The 7,497-nt window shown below is 37.2% G+C and overlaps 1 long non-coding RNA gene across 1 annotated transcript; it reads left to right on the top strand.

The window, feature by feature from the left end:
- The first annotated feature begins 273 nt into the window (after nt 1-273).
- Nucleotides 274-5,412, top strand: LOC115459267. The gene is made up of 3 exons (XR_003940244.1): nt 274-432; nt 3,125-3,184; nt 5,194-5,412. It is a non-coding gene; the product is annotated as an uncharacterized LOC115459267 (long non-coding RNA).
- The last annotated feature ends 2,085 nt before the right edge of the window (nt 5,413-7,497 follow it).

Genomic DNA, 7,497 nt, shown 5'->3' with positions numbered 1-7,497 from the left:
GGAGTGATAACAGAGCCATTATAATATTGTTGGTCTTATTTACCATCCCTTTCATAATAATTCCTAGCATCCTGTTTGCTTTTTTGGCCGCTATTTGCAAGGGCTGATCTGCATCAGAAACACCCTGATTTTCAACAACAAAACTGCATTGCTAAAAAATGACTGGTATCTCTGCAATTATATTGTAATTACTAGTCTCCAGCAGACATACTATTGGTACTGTAAAAAACTTCCTGATAGACTCCTGTATAAATAGATCAAGTTCATGTCAGGAGTAGAGCTCATTGTCACTCTTCACGTCTTTCTTCAAGGCACTACCGTACCAGAAATCAAGAATGGCATATTGGGGCCGTCAAAGACAATGCTGTCCTCCCAGCCCAGACTGCTATCCAGTCCAGGATCCATGTTGTAGACAAGACCCATGTAATAATCGTAAGTAATGCTTCAGTCTGATAATACTGGAAATTATATCTTTTATGATCCTTATCTGCTTTGTAATCATCTGAACTCTATAATTTGAGGGTGGCAGCTACCATTTGCATTATTGCATATAAGCCAACTTCAAACCAAAAATTATCAATGAAATGTGCCAGGGTATACCAAGCAGTCAGAACTGTAAAAAAAAAATCATAAAATTAAAATCCAGTTTATAACTATTCAGAAGTTTGGACTTCAGATTTAGTACTCACTTTTTCCAAATCCAAGCTCAAGAAGAGTTAAAGTTCAAGTACATGAGTTTGTTCTCTTCTCAAATGGGCTCACAGTCTAAGTGAGTGGTGTTCACTCCCAGTCATCAATGGCTACCAATGGGTCAGGTTTTCAGGCTATCCCTCTTAGTTGTTCTGTCTGTTTGTCTGTCCTAGTTAGATTGTGAGCTCTTTGAGCAGCGACTGTCTTTTCATGTATGGTGTACAGCGCTGCGTATGCCTTATAGCGCTATAGAATTGATAAGTTGTAGTAGTTCTAGAATATGCATGAGAGATTTGCATAAAATGGAAGTAATACACTAGTGAAAGCCTGACATGTTGGTTGCCCTCAATTACTGTGGTGAATACACCTGATCTACGTTGTATCCGAGGCAATAGAGGGTAAAGTGATTTGTCCAAAATCATAAAGAATGCGAGTGGGAAAACCTACATTTTTTTAACACTTGATTATCTAGTTATTTTCCAGTTTTTTTTCTATGAAGTCCCGTCTCTATAAATGTTCAGAGAATGTTTATATTTCTTCCTAGTCCTTAGCTGTAGGGTCAGATCATTATACAATAAAGAGAACTGGTGCTAGAAATGCAAGGCCCAGGGCTGAAACCAGGAAAGCGTCCCCCAAAGCACACCTGCAGGCTATATTTCCTTCAGCTTGTGGCTTGCGGGTCCCCTATAGCATAAGAGACTAGGACAGTTGCTCATGTTGCCACCCCAAAATACCAGACTTAAACATAAACAAAAGTACTTCATAGGTTAACTCTTTTTCTTCTCTTCTTTCTTTCTGTTATTACTATGTTTTACATCTTTAGTTTCTAGAATTTCCATAATTTATTTCTCTCATTTCCCAGTACTTTGTGCTCTTCCGTATTGGCATAATGCCTTGTTAATAATATGGGAATAAGTCATTTTATTAATGATTACAAACTTAATTGGATTTAACACACACCTTTCAATAGATGCTCCAGGTGGGATTGACTGCCATACAGGAGGTATTTCTCTGTTCCCAGAGAGATTATAGTCTAATTTTGTAGTTGAGGCAAGGGAGGGTTAAGTGAGTCACCCAAGATCACAAGGAACAAAAGTAGAATTTGAATCCTCCATTCCATGGTTGTCAGCTTGCTGTTCTAATAACAAGGCTACTCCTCCACTCCTGATATGTTCATACTCTAATTGTTACCTTGAACATTGACAATGTTTCAGACATCATTGACCTTCTTTTTATGTTTGTAGAAATTTCCACAAAAGAAGCAGCAAAGTGGATAGTGTGAGTGATGATAAGGAAAAAGTAGAAATGTTTTGGTTACTGTGCACCAAAAAAGTGACTAGAGGAACCCCATAGAAAAGTGATTGGTTAGTGGGTAATGCTTTTAATATACCACTTTTTTATTCAAAAATGAGGAAGATGCAACATTATTCATTGGAGTTGCAGAAATGTAGTAAAATAAAAAACAAACAAGCAAATGAGTCAAATGGGATACAATGTCAGATATTATAAGAGTTTAGAAAGATTCTGGCAATACCACTGACAGTTGCATTGAACAATTTGTTGAATCCAGGAGGGTTTGCAGAGACCCAGAGGTGGACAGAAGCCCCCACTTTAATATGGTAATAATGACAATGCTGACAACAACAAGCCTGTCAACCTAACTCTAAAGGGGGTTATTTAATGGAGTCACTTTTGAAGGATAGACTAATTAACACTTTAAATCTATCAGGTTATAGGTTGATTATTAAACAAATATTATCAATGTTAGTAAGAGGTAAAATTTCTACATTAAAAAAAAAGTTTATTTTCAGTGGCCAACTGTATCTGGTTTTGTTCTGGTTTATATCCAATAAAGAATTTACAAAAGAAAACAAAAATAAAAATAAATCAGTTGAACAATAGGCAAAAAGGATACTAATAAATAAAGTTCATTCCTATAGAGATCATAGCTTTATATACTGTTCCCTCTAAGCTGAACCCGGGTCCTTCAACTGCATTTCTTCAGTAGTGGGTGATGCTTCAATACTGTGTTTTCAATCGCTAGGGACAGGCAGGTTCCCTGGAGTCCTAAAGAACATGCCTGTCCCTCAAGATTGATAATGTGATGTTGAAACAGCACCCCCTACTGGAAGGACTGTAGGTGGAGGACTCAGGGAACAGTGGCTGTATGATCAGAATTTAGGGAGTCTTTTACAAAGGTATGCTAGTGATTTTAGCGCATGCTAATTACTAGCATGCACTAAATGCTAAAAGTGTGCATAAGAAAAGATAGGTGTCTCTAGCATTTAGCGCACGTTTATTTTTAGCATGCGCTAAAAACACAAGTGTGCCTTAGTGAAACGGGCCCTTAGTACACAAAGCTAGATATGGCTGAAAATTAGGAAATATAATAAAGGCCTGTTTTCAACATTTGTTATTCTATTCTTAATTTCAGCCTGCAAGCCCGTCCAGTGCTGCCCACAGAATAATCAGTATTCGTATTACCGTTCTGTAGGTATGTAAAATTGCAAATGTGAAACCCTTTTTTCCATAAGGTATCTAGGTCAGCAGTGGAATGCAGAAAATGGGACATTCACAGTTTTCAGCCAATTTTACCAAGGGCCCGTGGAACATGAAGCCTTTTTTTAAGCTGTGTATAGGACTGTGGGATAGACCCAGAAAACAAGAAGACAGATAATCCGCAAAATCCAACGTGTAAACCAATCAGAGCAGATCAAGTAAACAAACTTCAATGATATGGTAAACACCTCAATAAAAAGTGCCCGACACAGGCTGTGTTTCACCCAAAAGGGCTGCGTCAGGGGCTTTATAAGAGTGTGTACATACACAACAATTGTGAAATGACATATCTTAGTTGCCACCAAATGTAATAAATGGACAAAAAACTAAGACACAGCTGCAGGCTAACAAACAGCATACAGGCAACGTCAAGGACAAAACCAGCTTCCAGTAACTGATAGAGTGTAGGTTTTTGTCCATTTATTACATTTGGTGGCAACTGAGATATATAATTTCACTATTGTTGTGTATGTACACAGTCTTATAGAGCCCCTGACGCAGCCCTTTTGGGCGAAACATAGCCTGTGTCAGGCACTTTTTAAAGAGGAGTTTACCTTATCAATAAAGTTTATTTACTTGATTAGGACTGTAGGATATACACACGTATTTCTTCAAATGTGCCACCAGAATGACATTCTAAAAAGAAACAAATAGAAAACAGAGGGGCCCTTTAACTAAGGTACGTAGGTGACTACGCACATCCAATGCGCGTGAAATTGCAACTCCCACCCAGCTAGCACGTACTCCGGGCAGTAATTCCATTTTTGATGCATATCTAAAACACATGGTAGAAAATATGGCCATTCTTATGTTCTTATTCTGAAGGGAAGGGGAATTCTGTGCAATTCTGCACTTCACAGTATGAAAAAATTCCCCCAAAAGTGATAAATGCACTAATAAATAAATAACTTATAAATAGCTTAGCTGATCATCACATGATATTTCAAATTTGAGGAAGCCAGTGATTTACTTCTTGACATATTCTTTTCTAGAGAATCACAAATGAGTTTTGTGATATGGGCACTTTCTCTTGAGATCTGGACTTAGATCAACAACTCATTTTTCATTAGTTATGTCAGGAGTAATTTTATTACAGGGCATCTAAGTTAATAAGGTAGAATGGTGCCTATTTTGGTCCTATTTAATAAAACCAAATACATACCTACATGCCTTTACAAAATAGGAGGACAAACCCAGCAGCAATATGGCCTATACTGCAAATACAGACATTTCACCTGCTCGATAACATGTCTGCATCTTGCCGTGCGGCCATTTCCAGAGGGAGCCCTTACCACCACCTATTTAGGAGGCGTTAGGGGATCCCTCGCTAACCTGGTGAGCCAGCAGTACCGCTGCTTTGTAAATGGACACCTAAATATATTTTAGCATATTCCTTACTCATCAAGTTATAGTAAAAGGTCAATTCTATAAGTGCACATGTTAGTTACATGTGCCATATGTTCATAAGTGCCAAAATAATTGGCACAATAATAAGAACAGTAAGCGCTAGTAAATAAATAGGATAAATGTACATTAACGTGCAGTAACTGCAAGTGGCAAACATGGGAGGGGCATGGGCAGATCTCCAAGTTATGAGCGTAACTTATAGAACACTGTAAGTGATCTGCAGATTAGGAAACACATGGATGTTTATACCTACCATTGACCTGGCATTACTCAAGTATGTCAATGCAGGCTTAGCTAGTATTCTATAACTGTATCTTCGTGCACAGATGATGTTATAGAATTGGCACTCAGCATCAGTGTGCCTACCTCAAGGAGCCCAGTCATAGAAATGCCTCCTAGGTCCCTGAAATAATTTTACAGAGATCATTACACCCATTGACAATCAGGCTAAATATGAGCAGAGAAATAAGTTATTTATAACAAAATGTCATGTGCTTCATTCATCTTTAATTCTGACTTTTCTTTAATTTGCTGTAGGTTCATATTCCCAAAACAAATGTTGCCAAGGCCCTGTGAGAAAATGCAAGAAGTGAAGATGCTGCAATGAAAGATACAAATCAGCAGTGTTGTACTTCCAATTAACCAAAAACATCTCTCTCTCTCTCTCTCTCTCTCTCTCTCTCTCTCTCTTTCTCCATGTTCATTCGTTTGTGAAAACATGGCATTTCCTTATTAAACTTTTTGTGATGATCAAAACATCTTTGGCTTCACTGTTTTGTTTTTCACAATAGCCTACAGGCAAAATGTATATGTGAAGCGTCTGTTCATGCTTTCCAAAAATAGTAGGACTAGGGGGCATGCGATGAAGCTACAATGTAGTAAATTTAAAACGAATCGGAGAAACATTTTCTTCGCTCAAATTTTTTTTTGTTACATTTGTACCCCGCGCTTTCCCACTCATGGCAGGCTCAATGCGGCTTACATGGGGCAATGGAGGGTTAAGTGACTTGCCCAGAGTCACAAGGAGCTCAATGTGTAATTAAACTCTGGAATTCGTTGCCACAGAATGTGGTAAAGGTGGTTAGCTTAGCGGAGTTTAAAAAAGGTTTGGATGGCTTCCTGAATGAAAAGTCCATAGACCGTTATTAAATGGACTTGGGGAAAATCCACTATTTCTGGGATAAGCAGTACAAAACAAAAAAAAACAAAAGGCACACAACTGCTTACAAAACAGTTGATAAAAAAACAACAAAGCAGTGGAATCAAATGTATTTATTGGAACAATACCCGACGTGGCCACGTTTCGCCCTCAGGCTGCGACAGGGGTATAAACTATAAAAACAAAACACAAGTATAAAAACATGTATAACCATACATATTAACAATGTCATAAGCATGATTCAACTAATAAAAGGCAATTATATAAAAAAGAGAGAGATTCAACATATATAAAACAATCCTTTAAGAGTTCTAAAAAAACATGTATAGACATACATGATATCATCTGTAAAACAAATATTTATAATTATCATTAAAATCATACATCACATAAAATTTTTATCAGAACATCTACAATTACTCATATCACATTTATAACTCTCAATAAAAAATGTTAAGATCATACAATTAGAATCAAAACATTTCAATGAAGAGGGAAAGAAATTTCTTTATACATACCTATCAAAGGTGTATGTAAATATATCATACACACTAGTAGTTCCAAAAATCTAGATCTACACAGATATAAAAACAAAAAAATTAAAATAAAAATATCATCAGACAAGAAGCATATCTAAATGTGCACAAAACTTATAAAAGACTCTAGACATTCTAGTTTCTCCACTGATATTCTTAACACAAAACCAAAAAACCTCCTTAGAAATAAATAACCAGTCCACATTACTGCTAGAGGCAGGAAACAGTTCACTGAATAAAAGACTTCTCACAAAAATATAACAACAGAGGAAGCACTGCAAGCACTCAATCTTAAAAGCAACATCTAGTAGGTCTCCATCAGATCACAGCTAGACTCCCTACATATTCCAAAGATGTGCAAGATGAACAGAAATAAAGCAAACACTTACCCACTTATCTGCTACTTCCAACTAAACTGATATGCATTACCATTACTAGCTTCTGAGACCCATGACTCATATAGCATCATCATAAGGTTAAAGGTCATCTCCAAGCACATTGCAAGTATCTTAAAGGGCCAGATATTTTACATTGGAGAGCCAGATTTTAAAATAAACAGTGCTTAATTGTGAAATGTTCATAAAGGTTACAAAACTGATGATCTAAATTAATAAAAGCTTACAAATGGGTATAAACACAATGCTTTCAAAACCGAAAACTCTAGGAATAAATAACCTGTCCACATTACTGCTAAGGCAGGTAACAGTTCACTGAATTAAAAACTTCTCACAAAAATGTAACAGCAGAGAGAGCACTGCAAGCACTCAATCTTTAAAAACAACATCTAGTACGTTTCAATGAGATCACAACTAGACTCCCTACATATTCCAAACGTGTGCAAGATCAACAGAAATAAAGCAAACACTTACCCATTTATCTGCTACTTCCAACTGAACTGATATGCATTTGTCTTCCTTTCCCTTCTGGTTGTGACCCTTGTGTTTGTTTCCTGCCTGTTTGAGACCCTGTACCTTGAACCCTGTTCTAGTCAAGCTTGTGGTTGTTTCCTGCCTGTTTGAGACCCTGTACCTGGAACCCTGTTCTAGCCCACCTTGTGTTTGTTTCCTGCCTATTTGAGACCCTGTATCCTGTACCCTGTCTAGTCAAGTTTGTCTTGATCCACTCCATTCAGTAAGTCCTGCTGGC

This window comes from Microcaecilia unicolor, unplaced genomic scaffold, assembly GCF_901765095.1.
Source record: "Microcaecilia unicolor unplaced genomic scaffold, aMicUni1.1, whole genome shotgun sequence".
Lineage (NCBI taxonomy): Eukaryota > Metazoa > Chordata > Amphibia > Gymnophiona > Siphonopidae > Microcaecilia > Microcaecilia unicolor.
Note: the sequence above shows the minus strand (reverse complement) of the source record. Positions and strands in the feature narration are given on the sequence as shown.